We start from the raw sequence: 20,996 nt of genomic DNA on the forward strand, positions 1-20,996 counted from the left end.
AGGAACAAAAAAGAACTTGCTTACGTCAATCTAAAAAAATTCCATTTGTGATCACAAATGAAACATTTCCAATCTCATAATGGGTAGATTGCTCAGTTTTATTACCAGCCATGCAAAGCAAGACCTCATCAAAAGAAGCACTATGCAGAGGTCCCATCTTTCCATTAAAATAATTTCAAAAAGCCTTTTTTCCCCCCTTTTTTCCACTGAAAGAATCCATTTTGCAAGATGATTTAGCTCAAAATCTGCTGGGAGTAACCCTTGACATAAAGTCATATTGTGTTGGAGTTTAGTCCTAAATTCATACATCAATTATTTACTGTCAACGCAGATTGTATAAGTGTAGAAAATTACTAGGAATGATATTTTCTCTCAGGCAGAAAGAATGTGATACAGCGGATACATCCCACCTAATGTGCTGTCCCACTGTCCACAGGCCAGAATTATTTATGCATTAGAAAACACTGTGCCAGGGCAAAAATAAGAGGGGAGAGAGAGAGACAGACACATTATTTTAAACCTTTCATAACATCCATAAATATTTCATAACAAATAAATAAAGAATGTTGGGCTTGTTTGGAGGACAGCTGTAGCTGCATGGTTCAGTGCTTTGCAAAGCTCCAGAGACCCCACACTTACCCCTCAGTTAAGCCCCCATTTCTTTTTAATCATCCACTTAGTGCATTGTGGGTAGGGGAGCTCTCCAGGTGAGTTGGAAAGCTGGAGGTTATGTATGTGAATACAACTTTTTATTTTAGATTGTTAAAGCAAACAGCAGAAGGCAAGACTCTCTTTAATACCCTGTTCAGTGCTTTTGCCTTCTGTCATTGCAATTTTTTAATATATCAGGGAAATGGCCGCTTTGTCCCCAACATTATTAAAGGGTTACCCTACTTTTTTATTTACCCTTTTAAAAATACATCATTTAACAGGATAGACACACATTTCATGTAGAATAGCTATCTTTAAATGTAAGAGAATTGTAAAAATATTAAAAGAAATTGTAATGCACTTATTAATGGTGTTAATGGGGTTTGAATAATATGAGAAACAGCTACCCTAGAGTGAGGGTTAGTGTCCTACTTAAATTTCCTTCTATGGGGAATTAATAACATGCTCTTGATCCAGCTGAAAGAATTGAAAAAATAAATAAATAAATCAGAACATAAATCTGAATTAGATTCAATTAATTTTAAGGTCTCAGAGTTGCATTTGATTATATTATTTGTTGTATTGCATTAAGTTACACCATAGTCTCTGGAGAGACCCCAAGTGCCATGCCACTCTTTGTGTGGTATTTTTTGGATTGCTCTACATCCTGGTACAGCCTAAGAAATTTAAGTCTTCCATCCACTAAAGGTGGCTTTGGAAAGCAGCATTGCAAATGTTCCTTACTGGCTGATTGTAGAGACTTCTCAAGGACAAGAGCTGGCTCTGGAGCCAGAACTTACTGAACAGCATCACTCCCCTCTTCATGGCATGCCAGAATGTGTTTCCAGAGCCCTTTCTGAGGTCTGACCTGTGTGTGACTTGACATCCAGGTCCACATGTCTCTGAGTCAGGTTTTGGGAATTACTTTTATTTACTTGGGGAATGTGAAACCTAAGTTTTGTGCCTTCTGGACAAAATGCTAGCATCTGCTAACAGAAGACAATGCACCTCCAAGCTGCTCTTGAGCCTATCCAGAAGGGTGCAGAGGGCCTGAGGCACAATGTTGAATGCCACCTCTCATCCCTGAAGTGACACATTGCAGGATATCTGCCCCTCCAAGAACTGTGCAACCATGTTAACTTGACCTCTCTGGGGTTTCCATCACTGTCATTGAGGACTGGCTTCTCTGTACTGTGAAAGAAGGACAGATATAGCTCTGGCATACTGTTGGCATGGAAGGTCACATCCAGACCTTCCTGCAGCACATTCTGCAATTGCAATCTCAGCCTCACAGTGAGAGGACTTGTGGCCTACATCTTCCTGCAAAAATTCCAACATCTGAAGAGGTGAAGGTTCAGATAGGCAGAAAGCTAGAGAATGAAATTTGTGAGGTGCATTTGCAGGAACACATACCTGGTAGCAGAAGGAGGTTGTGATGTTGAAGGATACTCAGCAGAATACGAACTGGCAGCAGAGATGTTCACTGTAGGTTTGATCTGCCTACACAGATGCTGACAGATCCCAGAGTGGTCAAATCCACAGAAGCAGAATATTGTGTTCAGGCCGTCTCTTTGACAAACTGGAGTGAGACCACAGAAGTGCAACAAACACCAAGCATCACTTTTGAGGGATTCACACATCAAGGAAAACCCTGGTCTTCCTGTGTAAGACAGGATGTAGACTGGCACAGAACTAAATATTCATTTCAATCAGGAGATTAATCTCGGGTTAAAAAATATTACAAACTTGTCTTTGTACCTGGATTCTCTCTGCAATAATGTATGAACAGTTTTCCTCAAAATTAACCCTCGACTCACAGAAGATAAAGCTTGAGCTCCAGTTGTAGCTTCTACTTCAGGTCATTGAATCATACTAAACGTCTGTGAGTGAACTGAATAGACCATTACCTACTTGGAGGCTCAAACCTGACCCCTCCTAACTAACCCTCTGACAGAATAAGGAGTTTCCATACTGTGCTTGCAGCTTCTCTGTGGGCGTTTGCACTGCTACCAGCAGCTATCTTGAACCCTGTACAAGCTGAAGTGGGGACAGCTTTCCAAAGATAGCAGCAGCAACAAGCTGAAACAGCATGACCCTTCAACTTATATCTAGTATATTCTTTTATATACCTCTAGAGATTGTGTTAGTGACTTCAGTCCAAAGCTGAATATGTAGAGACTTGTTAATGAAAACCAGGATGAGGGAAAAAGTGAATCCTCTACACTAATAATCCTGCAAAAGAGTAAGAAGGTTACTAGGTGCTACAGTGATCCCCAGAAAGGTAATGAATTTCCAGTGGAAAATCTGGTAAGCAAAAAAGGAGAATAAAAAAAAAAAAAAAATAAAGCTGGCCCTACCTTTCTAAATGTAAATATTCTAAAAAATGGATGCATGTTCCTACTTCAATGAATTACTATATATTTTTTTAATCTTCTAACTAAGAAATTATAGTCATCCTTTTTTTGGAGTTTGTCCTTTATTATATCAAACCACCATGATGTCCTAACAAGCCTTTGCACTTAAAACTCATTGTAGGTAATGAGTTCTAAGAAGAATGAGGCAAAAAAAGAGTGTAGAACAGGTGTTTTTATGCTTTTTTAATTATTATTTATTTTTATTTATTTTAGTATTAACAGAATTATTATGTCCAGAGTATAACATAATATTTTAAAAGTGATCTATATTTTAAGATGATCTGAAGTCAAGAGGTAATTTTTCTTGAAAAAACCAAAAGACCATTTGAAAAACATTCCTAAATTGCTGGTGTTTGGTTTTGTTTTTCTTTTCAGGGAGAGAAGGTTAGTCATCAACAGATTTTTTAAAGGCAAGCAAATTAAGAACATTGTGAAAACATTAAGAACATTGTAGAAAATCCCTATTCCAGAAGATTAAGAAAACAGCTTATTGCAGTATATATATTTTGCTACATTTCCTACATTTTCACCAGAATGACCCTAGGTCTATCCCCTTTAAGAAAGGACAAGCAAATGATACCCTGATGAATAGTATTACAATTCTTTTTTGTGCTTTCTCACTGAAGAGAAATGGAGTTGAAAACTTTCAAATACTCTTTATAGTTTTCATAAATGGACAAAATTTATGTTCTTTGCTGAAAAAACTGAGAAAAAAAATGATTATTTGTCTAAAAATCACTGTGTTTGTGTTTGCTTGTTAGTTCAAATATTCTGCACATACTCCCTCTGGAAATGCCTTCTGATAGGAGAAACTGATTGGAGACAGAGGCACCAATTTCAGAAAGCATCCTTAATTCCAACCAGCAGTGCAAGACCCCATCAAAATGTAAATGTGATCCTGAACTTGGATAGCCTTCTGTTTCTTCCTTTTGAATGAGGGACACAGCAGTGATCTTCAACAAACAGTGCTTCTTCAGAAACTGGACAGCTAAGTAAGCTGACATTTTTACTAGTTTATTTAGTTCAGTCTTAGTGCTGAACTAGAGGAGTAGTGTTTTTATCCCTTGCTAAACTGTATGAATTGTTTTCAAAAGGAAAAAAAGGAAACAAAAGCAATAAACACAAATGAATACAACATGCCTGGCCCTGATATTAACAGAAGAATAATGGAACTCTTCTCATTTCACAAATAATATTTGTGTTTGATTAAAGCTTTGTGTTGGCAATAATGTAAATTTCCTGTGCAATCCCCATATTTTGCAGGCAACTACGGTAGTTTTGTTTCTCTTGCTTGTATAGAGATGACCTTCAGCTGGGACACAAGCAGAAAACTGAATTTTTTATATATAGAAGCTCACGAACAAAAGGTCTTTCCTTGGTATCCATTTTCACAGGACCCATGCATTTAAAATACTGTAGGCTTCATTTCATTTTATGCTGACTGAGATGTTTACTATTGTCATGTTATTAACCTTGCTTTGCAAAGGCTTTTATAACATCAGTATTAGAGTTTATTACTAGTCTTATTTGTGATATACAGTTCATGGCCTTATTAAAGAATGTGTCCTGCCCTTGGAATTCCCTGGTATCAGGTAAATAGAAAGGCACTTTTCTCTCTTTAAACAATCAAATAAAATCACAGACATGTGGGTTTTCTTTAGCATCTCCTGTACAAAAAAGAAGTTTGAGGAAGATTTTACTTGTCAGAAAACTGCTAATGTAATACAAATTCTTTATAATTAAAATCTGGTCCATGAAGTCAACAAATGACAAGTATTACTTGATGTTTGTCCATTTCACTTGAGTTAGTCAATGTCAGTTCCAAATGGATAAATTGCCACCTAACACTTTAGAGTCAGCATGTTTCAAACTTTTTTTTTAGGTGTAGAAACTAAGAAACACAACAAGTGTGGGGAATTTATTTCTTTTCAAGTGTGTGCTATATGAAAGTTTCTGGAAGGCTGAGTTGACAAACCTTGAGTTCATGTTATGTTTTGATTGGTGTAAAATAGTCATGAAACTTGAAAAAGTAATTCTAGTTGAACCTTGAGAAGCACAGTCAATAACAGGCCTGAAATGTTTCAAGAGTATTATGAGCCTTCTGGATGATTCCTGCCTGCCACAAAGAGCGCATAATCAGTGGTTTTGGTACTCAAAGCCATCCATAGAGCAGAGTATAATTTCCTCACCATCAAGGGCATCATCTTTCTTTTTTTTTTTTATTTTTATACATAAACCTCCACTGCAGATGCCAGAGACTCTGTGTGCTGCGCACTGAAAATAATTGGCAGAAGAACTTCACATCTGAGTAACACCATCTTTCCCATGCCTGCCCCAACGTTTTTAACCCTGCTTAGATGAATAAATTTCCCACATCCTTCTCCAGGAGACACTCCTATTCTGATCATGGAGGAAATTTACTTCTGCAAAATACTGAGATTTTCCTCTCTTGGATGTTTTCTAACCCCACTTCAAAATGACCATCATGCATGAGAGCATTCCCATATATTTTTAGTACTGTTCCTTTAGTCTTTGGCTTTAATCCACTGTCTTTAATATTTCTACAAAGCTACACAGATGTTATGTATAGGTCACATATGAATTCCGGTTTATTATGTAAGTGCTACATTTGATTTTAAGTAGACAAGTCTTAAGGAATGTGATTCTGAATAGAGTTCAGAATCACATTCCTTAAGACTTGTCTACTTAAAATCAAATGTAGCACTTATAAAGCAGAACTGTTGGGTTACTGCTCTATTTAAGTGCTTTTAAGGTTGTAGCAACTGAACTTTGTACATGTTTGCACTCTGGTGAGACGTACATGAATTAGACAACTTAAGTTATAAAGTTATTTTATAAAAGGTTTCTGCTAACTCACAGATCTTTGGAACATTTCCTGGGATTCAGGAGACCATTTGTCCATCTAGATATGACAAAACACTGACACTGGAGGTATGTAGAGGTAAGAAAAACTTCACATTTTAACAAAGTCCCTTTCAATTCCACCACCAAAGATGACAAGTTGTATCCCTCATCTCCTCCTTATGTGCTCCCTATGACAATTTTATTATGACCAAAAATAACGGAGCAAGTGCTCTTGAGCCTCACCTAATTCCAGTTTCATAAGTCACAAATTATCTTGGTATGGTTATATGTCATAAAGCTTGGTTCAGGTTAACTAGTTCCTTTCCTTGTAGCTCCACAGGGGAATTACCTTTCCCAGTGCTTGTGTTACCAGTCACAGAAAATGTTGACTGCCTGTAACGTTGGATTTGTGACTACAGCTTTCCATGCCACTGGGAATTACTCAAGGGCACCACACAGGGTATTTATTTTTTCCTAGAAAAGTAGCAGAATGGCTTAAATATGGTCAGTTTGCGTTTTTTTCTGGAGCTATACCAATCGTTTTTACAAGATACTGTCTGTCTCCATTCCTTTCTTTTGCTTTTGTTTAGAAAAATAGCACTATAAATAATGGTGAGTAACACAAGAAAAACTGAGATGGCTGTTCGCAATAAGGAGGACAAGGTTAATTGGTACCTCTAATATCTTTCATTTGGCTAATTGACATAGCTGGAAAATTTCTACAAACTTCCAGACTCACATCTTCTTGCCTTGAAGACAAACCTAAATGTCTCGTACATGTGGCAGCTTGACCAACTTTTCCTTACTGTACAAACTATTCTTAATAGACATTGCTTCTATTTACAGACTTTATTCTGCCAGTGTTCTTAAACCATCTTTAACCAACTTAAATATACAGTAAAATATTGGGACTTGCAATTTCATTTATAGAGTATGTGAACTGTTCCCAAATGCCATAATAGGATAACTTGGCTTTCTGATGTGGTGGTCTTGGTGTGTCTAAAGTGCCAGCTGGAGTAGTTGAATGGCAACATCCTTATTTTGACACCTTTTTGCCATTTAAACACATACAATGTTGTGGACAAGGAAATTTCACTTTTAAAATAAAAGAAGTCAGACTTCTTAAGATTTTAAATAAAAGAGCTGCATGTTTACATTTGAACCTAACCCAAAAACTGAAATCTGAATCTGAAATTCACAAATTAAAAGGCAAATTGTGCCAGTAACATCTTGTGTACTGGTATGCATTGTTTTCTGAAGAGAAGCAATACAAAAAGTCATGGGTTCTTAATACAACAGTAACACTTCTAAACACTTGTAAGATATATAGATATATATAGATATATATAGATATAGATGTATGCACAGTCTCCACTTATTAATCCAGAAATGTATCAGCCACAATTCAGATCTTGACTAGTAGGATATCTGAGAAATGTCCATTTCCCTGAAAATATGTATGTTTCAAAGAAATTTCTATAAAATTTAATAATCTAATTTCAAGCTTGATTATCAAGTTTAGAGCCCATGGAGGACTTAAATGAAAAAAGATAACTTTCAGATTATTTTTGCCTGAACGCAATGGTATTTTCTGATGTATTCAGGACTTATTCTAAAAATTAATGATCTACAGAGAATAGTCAATTAAACCATTTTTGTTTGCATATCTTAGCTATCTCGGTTGAGAGTATGCAATGAATTGGATATAGGTGAAGACAAAAGTTCTTTTCTGTTAAGCATATAAAAAGGATAACAAAATTCATACCTTTCAGAATTAACTCACTTGTGGTAAATACAGGATTGTCAATTAAAACAATTAACTTCATTTTATATGAAATATAATAGTAGGCTTAAGGTGTAAGATTCTGGTTTTTTTAGAACTACATGACACCCAAACTCAGTTGCAATTTTTAAAATCAATGTTTAATTCATAGTAAAACAGTGGGGCTTTTTTAATATAAAAAGGTGGAGTACACTTTACCCAAATAAATGTGGTGGGACAAACATGTTTAATTTGCTCAAGAGAAGGTGTACAGAGACAGAATGAAAAAACTAGAGAGGCAACTGGAATGCTGAAAATTGTTTTGCAATGGGAACATGATACTGGAAATCTTTAGAGTCATAAGCTTTTACATGTTCCTTTCAAAACAATGTAGTCATGACTCCATGCACTAAAAAAATGCATTGTCTTCGTACCTGCAAAATATGATTTTACAGTGCTTTAATCTTTATATAAGAAAAGGGGTTTGGTTTTTTTCTGAAGATACACAATGTCTGCAACATCTCAGGTGCAATTTATATGATTTAAGTGCAAAAAGACCTCAATTCTGATGGTGAATTGAGAAAAATTCCATTAGCTCAAATATGGTTTGCATTGATGGAATCAGAAATGCTCTCACCATCAGTGACTTTTTACCAGCTAAGATGAGAGCAAGGTATGACAAGCTTCCCTGGTTTAAGGTACAGCTCTGTTTTGCTGGAGTTCCATCACCCTGTGAGGAATCTTTGTTGACCCTGTATGTGCTAGAACTGCAGCAACAAAGCTAACCATTTTTGTCTTCTTCAGCATGCAGAAATATTTTGCCATCTAAAATTATTAAGAAAACATTCTACCGCTGTGCCACAACTTGAAATCAAATTGTAACAATACTCAGGAGTTGTTCCTCTGCTTTAACCTTTGCTCTGCAGTCTCATTTCACACACTACTGCTGATTTCAAGATGGGGCTTCCTATGAGTTCAATTTATAAAGTCAGTCAAGTCCCTTCCCTCAATATGCAATATTCTATAGTGAAGGCTATGAAAAAAAAACAACCAAAAATGTAAATGTCCAATAAACAAAAACAGGTAACCAACACATTTTTCAGTCAATGTATTACCACTATAGTGTTAATCTAATAACAATTCATCTATTTCATAACACACCATGCCAAGTTTCCAGCTTGAGTGAGTTACTGGAGCTGTATTTTGGTCAATGGAAATGCACTTACCATGAGTGATGACATCAGAAGGATATTTTAAAGCATTATACAGATGCAGTGAATGTTCTTTTTTTTTTTCTTTTCTGGACCTGTAACATGTTGTTTAGGATAATATTTGTTAAAAATAAACACCTTAACTCCAATAATCTTATCAGGTTTGGTTCTCGGTATTACTTTCTCCTGTAGAAAAAAAAAATATGGTGTGGAATTGATCCACTGCCTATGATCTGAGACCAAGATCTTGCACAGATGTGTTATGTGGTTTCAGTTGTGCTCTCCGAGTGACCCCAGAGAAAGCACAGCTGCAAGGAATGCAGTTTGTCATGAAGCCAGAGGCATTGCTCTGTTCCCTTCCACAAATCCCTGGATTTTGTACTGCACAAATCCAAATTTATTTTGTTGATAATCTGTCCTTCACCTATCCCAGCTCACTGGTTCTGCACACCAAAACTGTCCCAAGGTCGTGTTAGGAAGTCTTTACCAGAAAATGCAAGGGCTGACCAGTTTTGTCCCGGTGTTTAAAAAAATGCATTATATTCACATTAGGAGTTACTACTGATTTTTAACTTCTCTTGCTTTAAATAATGCTAATTTGACCACAATGTAAAACAAAATTGCTTATGAAGATTATTTTCATAATCTTCTCTGAAAGTAGTAAGTCAGGTCTTGGAACAAAACTTTCAGAAGGACTCTCTCTTAAAAGGTTGAAGTAGAGAGAGAGAACTGTTCCAGCATGACTGGGTGTACACAGTATGGAAAACTGGAGCCAAAACTATTAAAAGTGGTTACACCTAATTCAATACTTGGTGTTAGAAAATTGCAAAGAAAAGACAGCAGGTTTAATTAGCCTAACAACTAGTTTCACCCTCCCCTCATCACAGACCTGCACCCTCATTAAAAAATTAAATAGCTTTATGTCCCTTACAGAGGTTTTATTTTGCTGGATTCTTCCAAAACCAAAAATATCAGTAGAATGAACATTTATCATTCCTAGACTGCTCTAATTTTCACACTCTAGTTTTCAGCTTGCTTTTATATGTATATGTGAATGATCTGCCCAAATATTCTGCTGAATACATACTAATAAACTGTACTAGTATTTGCATACCATATGCTAACTAAGGGTTTAATTACAGTTTGTTCCACAAACAAGTATTTTTTAAAAATTAACATATGTCAGCTAATTCTTTTTCCTGACTTATTTACTTTTTCATTTTACTTAATTTTTAATTTATACAAGACCTCTTTGTGGCCTTGTTTCATTTTCCAAAGAATGATAATAATTGAGGCTCTAATACCTCAAGCACCCAGGCAAATCCTTTAGTTTATTCACCTGAGCAGCCATCCAAAATTTCTATGTACAAAGTAAGGAAAGTTACACATGAACATAATTTTTTCCAGTTTAGATGCTGATATATATACAGTACATATTGTACAAACTACACCTTACAAAAACTGGAGATTAGCCTGAAAAAAGCTTCCACCACTCCACCATAGCAATCTCAAATTACATTTGTTTGGCAGGATTGTACAGAGGTACATCACTCATGTTCCTTTCACGTTCCATATGAGCTTTTTACAGCACATTCTCACGTAGTCATGAGGGTCCGTACTAAACCTACAAATGCACTCTTCATATACTTCAAATATTGATTGGAAGATAAAATTGATATGCATATAGCTGCTCACCACGATATGAGAATGAATCTGACTAGGGGAGTACCCAACAGCCAACCACATCAGGTCCTCAGGACCTGCAAGTATAGGTTTGCTCATATGGCTCAATAGGCATACTGACAGATCCTTTCAGATTATGTCATTCCTCTAAAGACCAGGGCCCTGGGATTCACAGGACACTCAAAGAAGTTAAGGACAATTAAAGTTAACATATTTTTAATTTTTTTTTAATTACATGGAACAATGATGCTTCATTTGAAATTTCTTCCTGATCAAATACAAAAAGAATTCACACAGAGTGAATTTACAGTTCTCAAACTGAAAGTCACAACAATCAGAACAGGGTCTGCATGACAAAAACTGCTCTTTGAATTACAGTGTCTTGATACCAAGCACGTGCTTGCAGCTCGTGCAGAGGCAACCTGGGAAACCCAGGAGCACACATCTGAAACCAGCTTGTGTTTCAGCACAGGCTTTCCAGGCTCACTCAGCTTCCTCCAGACAAATTTGCCAGGTAGCTTGGCTTCAGTAATCTGAGCTTCAAACCCATGCTTAGATTCACATGCACTTCAGTCTTGAGTACCCTCTTCTACAATCATGCAGGTGTACCGCTGGCAAATCCAGAAAAAGTAATCAAGAGTGTTAAGGAACCCTGTGTAAGGCAAGGCAGCAGTGTTTCTCTGGGATGGCTAAGTACTGCTGCTTACAAAATACACAAAGATTCTCCTTTTTTTCATCACCAGTTATGGCAGGACACTAATGAATGGCACCTAAAGGAAAGTCTAATGAGGACCTAGAATAGCCAGCCTGGGGATATGGAAAGACCTCCCAGAACAGGTTAGACAAATAGCTGTGGCAAATGCATGGATAGGAGTCCTTGCCTTGGTGCAGAGATGGAAATAGAAAGAGCCCCTCAAGATCTATTTTTTTATACAGGTATGTGCAGACACCATAATTTCCACCAAGTCTTTTCCAGTCATGCTGGAAAACAGGGATGATGAGCATTCTTGCTGTAGTATAAACCAATTTACATTTGTACCATCCATCATCTGGAGAGCACTTGGAGTCTCCTCCTCACAGTAGCCTTTTGCATATCTCACCTTATTACTTTTTTCACCAATCTTTTATTCTTAAGCTTAAATAACCCTGATTGCTTCAGCCTTCCCTTATCAGCTTGTTTTTTTAGCTCATAATTTTTGTCTCCCTCCTTTCCACTTATTGTAATTAACCAGCTTTCTTCAGTGTAGAGTCCAAAGATATCACAAGGTTCAGGACCTTTCATTTTCCCAAATAAGTAAAATGATTACGTATCTTGCACTTATGATAAAACAGAATTCATCATAGGTATCTAGAGAAAATCTTTAGAATTTTTTATTACTATATTACACCTTTTTTAATGAAAGCTTTAAGTATAATGTGGTACTTTTTCAGTATATTGGGATACAATTTATTTTATGTAACATATTTAATAAAATGTTCTCCTAAGTAACTTGAAAGAACTCTATATAAAAAAGAACCTCTATTGCACTAAGTAGAAAAAAAAGATATAAAGATATTGTTTAAACAATAACTGAGAAGATTGACACATCTGGGCAATAGGAAAAGACTACAGAACATAAAATATTTATCTTTTTGCAAAGTTTATTTATTTTTCAAGTTGTAAAAGAAGGGAAGCTTATGAGGCAGTGAAGTTTAAATTGTTCCAAAAGGTAATCACTTTATAAGAAGTATGTCGGTCATATTTTGATAAGGAATAAGGAACAGAAAAGCACTGAAATGCACAGAAAGGAGAGAAGACTTTGAAGATAAGAAGTTTGAATTTCTTCTTGGTACCAGCTGGAGTACAGGATATGCAAAGAAGCTAATTGCAGGCCTCCGATTATGGAGTCTATTCAGGACTATTAAAAGCTAAGAAAATCTGTACAGTGGTAAGAAATACCAATAGGGTGGGGATTTTTGCTGTTTAGCTTCTGGTGATTGCAGGAAAATGGTGTTGGGATCAGCCAAATCCTATGGATGATCACTGTAGCTGCTACCTCTGTATGGCTAATGAGAAGAGACATTCTAGTTCCCAGTCTCAAGACAGGCTACAAGAGTCCAAGGACACTTAGATCAAACCCTGTTGAACATTAAAAGTCTCAAACTCTTCTAGTCTTGATGAAGCACCTCTAAGATATTGTTCCACTTGAGCTCAGGATTGCTTTACATAATACTGCTGGAACAACCCAGCCAGGAAAGATCCTACAGGAACACAGTCAAAGGCTGCAATAGCAATGTCAGTCACACTAAGAAAGGTTTGAGAAGTCTGGCAGAAGCAGGAGAAAGCAGAAACAAAGTACAAAACACACTGGCTTGTTGAACCTCCTTCAGCACCACAAACCATAAACAAGTAGAATAGAGTTGCTGGAGTATCATAGAACCAGACACATCAATCTGGAGTCTAGAAGGCACATTATACTTAAAGCAGTCTGAAACATCTCCATATCTGAGCCCCAGGAGAACTAACATATTATGTAATGTATTGTGAACCCTGACACAACAAGCTGAAGTGGAATCATGTGTTCTGCCTTTATTAGGGCAGGACAGACAGGCAAGAATAACAGCAAGTTGCAAAGAGACGTAGTGATACCAAGGTTAAGCAGCCAGAGTGCAGTGAGCAGTGTGCTGTGTTGCATCCTAGAGCTGTGTTTAAATTCTCTCCACATGCTGTTTGTGGACCCTGAGCAGGAATCTCTGGACTATGAATTGCACTGCACAAGCCCGGCATCAGCACAGGGGCTGCAGAGCCTTTTCTAGGTGAAGTCATACCTGGCTGACTCTGTGTCTGGGGTCTGATAAAAAACAGGGCAGAGATTAACCAGGTCTGCCCAGCCACCCACAGTGATTGCCAGCTAGAAATTGAATGATAATTATTTCCCTGATATTACCTTTTCCTTACTCATTTTTTATTTTCTTTCTTTTGGAGATTGGAATCTTTCCTTTACCCATTTGGTTGAAACAAACATACAGATTACCAAATTGAAAATGTTCATCTATACAGAGTTAATAATTTAACTGTATTTTCTCACCTCCACAGAAAGTGGAAGCTGGGGCAGATTAAGGCTCTCCTGTAATTTCCCTGCTGCCACCTTACAGCTCACCACAAGGCACAAGTGAGATGCCTGAACTGCAACTTTTGAAAAGCCTTGGAGCAGATAAAAGAGTATAGTTACTGGTACCTACCTCCAAATAATAATATTTGATGTGACTTGAAAAATGAACATAAGCCAAAATAGAGTATTTCCATTCTAGTGGAAACTTTATTGGAAGGAGCTGGCTATTGAATACAGAAGCACTTTTTAATTATTTTATTTTTTTTATTTTGGCCAAAAAAAATTTCCCATCCTAAGCTTATTAGAAATTGCAGTTATCTGTTTCTCATGTAAAAAAGGATGCCAGCTTTTCTGATCATCTCTGCTACTGTTATGAAAACATACTGGGCAATATTTCAATCACTCTTATAGCAGTTTGCAAAGCTGCTTATCTTTCTTTACAGTGTAAACATCTAGTCCCTAATTTCCATGAGTAGGGTTAGCACCTTTAGATTGCTGGATTGAGGTCAAAAACAACTCGCTCTTCTGACGTATTTCTTAAAATGTGACTGAAGAGCTTTAATTGTTAATTTTCAGTCAGCATCAGAAACGTGATTTGTGCTCCTTATTACCTCAACTTCTTATTGATTTCCAGGTGTCGACTTTCTGTCACTGAAAGTGCTCTTCTTCACAAGCTCCTCCTGAGCTGCTGAATCTCTTAAATTCACAAGATTTTAATTTTCCTCTATGCATTATGCAGGTATGTAACTACATGCACCATTGATAGTGGGTTGATTCACACTCTTAGTTGTCATTGTACTTAAAATGCTTACTTGATGAAGATCTGCTTTATGACCAAATTGATTTTGATTTCTTTCAGAAAAAAAATGAGGTTTTTCTTAATTCCCACCCCAAGGCTGAAACTTGCTATGGCTCTCTTCAGCATTGTTTCATAAATTCTTTTTTTCTTATTTCTTTGTTTCTTGAAAGCAATTCTAAACCTTTCTGTATTTTCTTCAACTGTGGGGCATCTCCACTCCAATCTACAGAACAGATTATAGTTGCCTTTTTTTTAACCAGCAAAACAGAAGTCAAAGTAGAGCAGCAAGGAAAAAGCCAGAATAAATTAATAAAATGTTTTCTGGGTATATAATTTTCTATACAATACCATTTCCCAAAATATATCCCAGATATGGAGAGTGCAGTGAGCCTGAATCAAGCTGCAGTCTGTCACACCACACAATAAAGTTCTAGTAAAATGATATGAATTTGATAAAGAGCATAAGAAAAGGTTGGAACAGAAAGAAAACAAATTAATACACAAGAAATTAAAAGTTAATGGAAGAAATAAAACCTTTGAGCCCCAGAGAGTTTATTTGGGGTAGAAGGAGAGAGGAAAGAAAGGAGGAGAACAAAAGATAAATAAAAGATTGCAAGGGGGAAGGAAAATGGTGCTCTGCTTTCACTGGGAATACTTAAATGCTTCACAAGATGAGCAGAGCATTAGGATATGAAAACCTAAAGGGCAATATAATCCCAAAGGGGAGGACTAGTTTCAAAAGAAGGTTTATTAAAACTTAGCTTGCTTTGCATAATGTCAGAAAAAGAAATACAGTGAAACTCTAACCTTTTTTCCTTTTCAACTTTCAGTTCCTTTACACTCTTTTTTCTCTATGATCGCTTTCCCTACCCTGTAGCTTTACTCCTGCTTTCTGTTTATAACCTTTAGAATACTTTCATGAGCATATGCTATAATTCTCTTCCCTTTTCTTTATCTCCTTGTTCCTACAAGCTGGCTTGAATAAAGAAGTCATTATCAGCAAGCCCACAATGGGTCCAGACATCCACATTCAAGATGTTGTATAGATGATATATTGATCAGTCCTCAATGAGTAATAGCGTTCTAATGAAAAGAGCGTACAGGAGTTAATGTATCTGCTCATGCAAACCACAAATGAAGCATTCTGTGGCACAAAGGCTCTGGCCCTGTGAATTATAATTACTCCCTACAACAATAAAAGTCAGGAGTGGTTTTATTTATTTACCGCAATCAATGATAGTCTGTGGGCTACACATTGAAAATTCGCTTTACAAACCAGCACCCAGACTGTTTGCCTTTTCTGTGGCCATTGGGAATTAACCCTTCGCCTGCCACCGCAGATCCCGAGATAGTTATTCCTACAGAAATGAAAAGACCACGGGTTGTTTCGGTGTTGTTCAGGATAAGAAAAGCAACTACAAGAATTCAGAGAGGAGTGACCATGTGTGGCTGCTCCCAGTAGAGACAGCATATATTAAAGTAGGATGAGCATATAAAAACAAAGACTTTCTGTCCTGCACGAACTACTTGGGGAGCCCCCGGTTTGAAAACTGCACCACAACGCTGTGTCATGCACCTTTCACAGTCTGATGAGAGTGCTTTTAATGCTTTAGAACTTTCTCTTCTGTCCTCAAAGCAATGAACAGTAGAATAAATTCAATCTATGCTAACAAATAGAGTATATAGCCAAGGAAAACAAAAGAAGCACCATTCCACTTGTTAATTAAATTGTAGGAAAAAGAAAATTTAAATTCTGTTGACACCTATGCTAAAGCAGAATAAACTTGTCATGGTACTTCAGCAGAAGAGCAAAGAATAGCAAAAAAACCCTTAAACCCTAAATTAAAATATAATTATGTTACTTTTGTGAATTATGTTTTGCATCTAAAATATTGGTCTGTTACCCTTTCAAAAAACATTCAAAGCCAGACACTAGGAAACTCGGAGAGAAAGCCAACGTGAATGATCAAAGGTGAGAAACAGTTTATTTTCAAAGAACTAAAATAAAGGACTGGTAGAATGAGGGAGTAATGGAGGTTCATAAAATGCGTGTATGCCTCACAGAAGATAAAATCAGAATATCTGTACTCTCTTTTTCTCATTATGACATCCAGGGGATAAAAAATGTGATTAGAAAATTGAAAACAAATACATGCAGATACTTTCCTGTACAAAGAACATCTTTGCTCATTGTCCCAGGACTCTACAAATGTCAGAAGTTTGTTTGATTTTAAGAGACGACTGACCAAACATTATGGAAGAGGACTCCTCAAGATCTCTTTCTCGAGAAATCCTAAGCCAGAAAATCACTAGGACCTGGAAAAGGTTCTGCAGGAAGTGCCATTAAATTGTTATTTTGCCTCCTCATGCTAGCTTTTGAGACTTGCCACTGCTGGTGAGGTAGACCATTGCCCAGGCCAGTGAGCTGGGTGCACTGATTATGTTAAAATCAACAACTGACCCATAAAACAAGGCATTATTTTATGCAACCAACCAATTTGCCAAAAAAAATTAAATGAAAAGAGGTTATTTTTCAATGCTTTCACTGTAAGTCAGATCAACATGTGACTGAAGAGCCACCTGATGTAAAGCCTCATTTCCTGACAGAGGGCTGTAACATGATATTTGCCCAAACTCACCCATCTGTTTAATTTGTCCCTTATATTTTTCGTGTTTCTTAATGTTGTGAAACTGCACGGACTTGTAGTTTGGTTGGCTTGCAGCACCTATGAAGGAGAAGAAACAAAGAGTTTCCTTCATGGGGCACAAGAATGATATGCAGTTTGCTTTTAATTGGTATGGAAGGCCTTTGAAGAGGAGAAGTGAAGGCTCCAGAATTTCTGTCAAAAAAACCAAATTACCTTCCAGGGCTAAAATCTGCACTGATAGGAAATGCAAGCTACCGTCCCTTGAATCCTGAATAATCTGGGTTCTGAATTAATTATATCTTTCCAAAGCTTAACCATAAATAGGAGTTGTCATCTTTTTTTTTTCTTCTCTTGTCTGTTCCCTGCTGTGTGTGTACATGTGTCCTTCTTAAGTCTTGGTAAACCTCTCTGATTAAGAGCAGGATTAATATAGAAGAATTAAACTTTTAAGATCAAAAAGAAAAGACATTTAACTTTTGCCAACAAGAAATTATTACTAACAAGCATTCTTTGAGTGAAAGAAAGGCTCCCTGGGTGCAAAGGACTGTTTAAATGAAAACACAAAGTTTTTTTTCTTTAAACAAGTAATCTTCAAAAGGAAATATTTTATTTTTTCATTTATTTCCACTTTAATCCCATCCTTTTCCTGCCTCCTTGGTGCCTTCTTATAGAGAACGATATTGTAAATGGTTGTAAAGTGTTATTTCCATTCATCATCTAAGCCCCATATGAAAAGTAATAAATGGGGAATTATACATTAAAAAAACATTATACCCATTGTGTTGCATTCTTGTTTGTTATTTAGGACCACACAATATAGCTTGAAATAGTTTCTGTAGTATTAGAGTGACAATTTTTATTATTTTTCTTTGATACATGCCATCCAAAAAAAAAAAATAAAAAAAATAAAAAAGAACAATAGTTAATCCACTAATGGCATCTTCATATATTTAATTACTAATATTTTTATAGCAAGATCATTTGACTGAACACCATTTTTTCATATGTAATGAGAAAATATGTATTCTATATATAATGGTAGGTAGGTGAAAAGAAGTGCAACATCTAAATGAAATATCAAAACCAGATGCAAGCTGACATAACTAAAGTTTCTACGTATTTTCAGGATCACTTACAAAAAAGACTGACTTTCCCCAACCACCAGATGAGCTGATCTCGAAAAGGGTCCTGTTTGTCAATGAGGCACAATTTTTTTTCTCAGTTCTTTACATAAATCTAGAGCAATTTCATTTATTTCCGTGCTATTATCCTGAATTTCTCACACCAAAATGAGAAACAAAATTAAAATTCTTGCAAATAAAACAAATCTTTTCTTCTCTCTTAAATATTGTAGAGAAAATCTTTAATTTTTTTCAGACTTTACAGTATAATACTGAGATGCATATTTTCAGTAAATGTATTTTTTGTTCTTTTTCCATCTTTATCACTTCATATGGCAGTAAGTTTTTCTATTGCATCCTGCAGTTCAGCAGGTAGTGTGCACGTTAGAGGGTAGGCAAAGGTTGTCATAGACCAAGAGCTGAGCAAGCATCACCGGGAAGTCAGAAGACAGAAGGTTCACTTCTCAGATACTGCTGTGATAACAGTGCCAGAAGCTGAAGGAACCTTTTGTTTGTTCTTTCATATTTTACCACATAAATTTCCCTCCTGAATAAACTGCCACATAATCAGCATCATCACTGATATCAGCAAGTCAGTTTGTGGGTTTCGTTAGGTTTGAGAGAGAATCACAACTGGAAAGGAATTGTAAAATAGGTGTGAAGTCTATGCAAGGTCTTCCATAACAGACTAGATTTAATTTGGATATGGAAAGGGAGCAAATGAGAGTTCCTGAAAGTCACCCTGACTTTTAGGCTTCGGGTCTAAGGTCTTTGACTGAATTGCATTAGACTTGAATTAGGAAATTAAAACAAATTGCAGGAGATACTTCACCCATACCAACAATGAGTGAAGAGAAGATAAGTAGGGACAGTATATGAAATGGAGGGGATTGAAATTTAAAAAAACATTGAAAAACAAAATTAATATACTTTTAGTGGACAGAATGTAAGCTTAAGATTCACTTTGTTTCAGTACACAGTAGGAATGATCAATGGACAAAAGTCTAGCAGAACAGTAAGCTGAACATTCCTCTTGATTCTGAACACCCAATTAATGGTCACAAAGAAGATTATATAGTTCAACTAAAATATTCAATAAATTTACTGTCCAAAATTTGGTAGATGTAATATTGATGGAGTGGAGAAAAATATGTAGAACAAAAATTTATTTCCTCTTTTAGGAAATACTTTTGGTTTTCTGCATTCTTTGGCTGTCTTCGCGATCAGAAATTTTGTACCATGTTTGTTCTACAGCCTACTCTTCACTACCACTCCTTGAACGTATCAAGAGTCAAAATCATCATATCCCCTCCCATTCCAGGCAACTACATTTTTATAATTCCAGTTTTAAATTTACCTAAAAGCAACTTAGAAGTAGTTTGATCCCCTTTGCCCCTCTGTCTTATAGTAAGTCTGTTCCAAAACTTTACTCTTCTGATATCTAGAGACCTACTTCTTGGCTGAGATATCTCAGTTATGTACATTTTTTTCTTCATCCAGGTTTGTCTTGTCTTCTGACTTACCAGATTTACTGGTGTTTATTCCTATATAGTATTTATAAAGAGAAATTTTGTTTCTTACCTTTTATTTTTGATGTTGAGAAAACCAGGCTCTTTTATTCTCCCATGTAAAACAAACCTGTATCTCCCTAAACATTACTGGATATCTTCTTTTCACATATTAGTTTCAATTAATCTTTTCTTCTCCCTGAATTGTGAAATTTGCAGCCTACAGGAGGTCTCAGCAGATGCAGATATCACAGCTCACATGTAGATATCTGTCTTCAAAATGAATCCATCCCGTGATTTTTGGCAAGGTGAGTCTATTTGAAGAGAGACAAGTTGTCTCATCCTATTGGAATCCAGTTGTTGATGTGACAACAATATTGCACTGAACTTCTGCAGAGGAAGGATGTCCCCTTCAAAAATGACAGCCAAGGAATGTCCCATTTAAATGTCCTTTAAGGATCTCATCTTGAGGCTGATCCCGCAGCTAACATTTTTCCAACCCCAACCTTTTCTTTTTTTTTCTGACAAGAGACCTTTCTGTTAAAAACTTCCAAAAGGAGACAATTGAAAACAAGGGAAAGGGTCTTCCAGGAATTTTTTTTCTTCTGGGGTGTGAAGGTGTGGCTTGTTTTATTTTGTTTTTCCTTTAATAGGAAGGTATTTAAGGGCACAAGAATAACAGCTGAAAGAGTAGTGGCCAAAATGAGGGTGATAATGATCTCCAGGTTAAGAGAACGAGGGGCTGCAGTAGATGGGGAAATAGGGGGCCCACCTTAAAGCTTGATGCTGTTATCTCTTCCTCCTCATCCTCTAAAACCCCTCTATCTGATACCCACCAAAGCACAGCAACCAGTGCACATCTCAGCAGATCCTAGGTACTGATCTTTTAGATGTCAGGCAGTCCCAGAAAAATACCTTCTGGGAAAGTCATGGAACATGCAGACATTTCAGTAGTTCCAGGCAACCAGGAAGGGCTGAGCAATCACAAAACTGCAACCATGGACATTGTAAAAGCATCAGTATGATGATAGGGATATTGTGTTGAAGTGGAATAAAGTCAGTGGGTACATTAAATGTGAAATGCCTTGGAACAAGAAAAGTTTTGTATTGATGACTGGAAAGATATGTTAATTCATTAATTTCTTCCCATATTCCCATGTTTCTAAAACTCCATCCCTCAGCCTTGGAGCTGAAGAAACCACTAAGGGAAAGGCTCCCTTGCATGGGAAGAAATAGAATTTG

The 20,996-nt window shown here is 36.5% G+C and overlaps 1 long non-coding RNA gene across 1 annotated transcript; it reads right to left on the reverse strand.

Moving 5' to 3' along the window:
• Nucleotides 1-5,270: 5,270 nt before the first annotated feature.
• Nucleotides 5,271-20,358, reverse strand: LOC147655544 (uncharacterized). Its single transcript, XR_015279597.1, has 3 exons — nt 19,828-20,358; nt 8,919-8,998; nt 5,271-8,126 (listed from the first exon to the last, which is right to left on the reverse strand). It is a non-coding gene; the product is annotated as an uncharacterized LOC147655544 (long non-coding RNA).
• Nucleotides 20,359-20,996: the final 638 nt, after the last annotated feature.

Source organism: Cyanistes caeruleus, chromosome 1 (genome assembly GCF_971803275.1).
Source record: "Cyanistes caeruleus chromosome 1, bCyaCae1.hap1.1, whole genome shotgun sequence".
NCBI lineage: Eukaryota > Metazoa > Chordata > Aves > Passeriformes > Paridae > Cyanistes > Cyanistes caeruleus.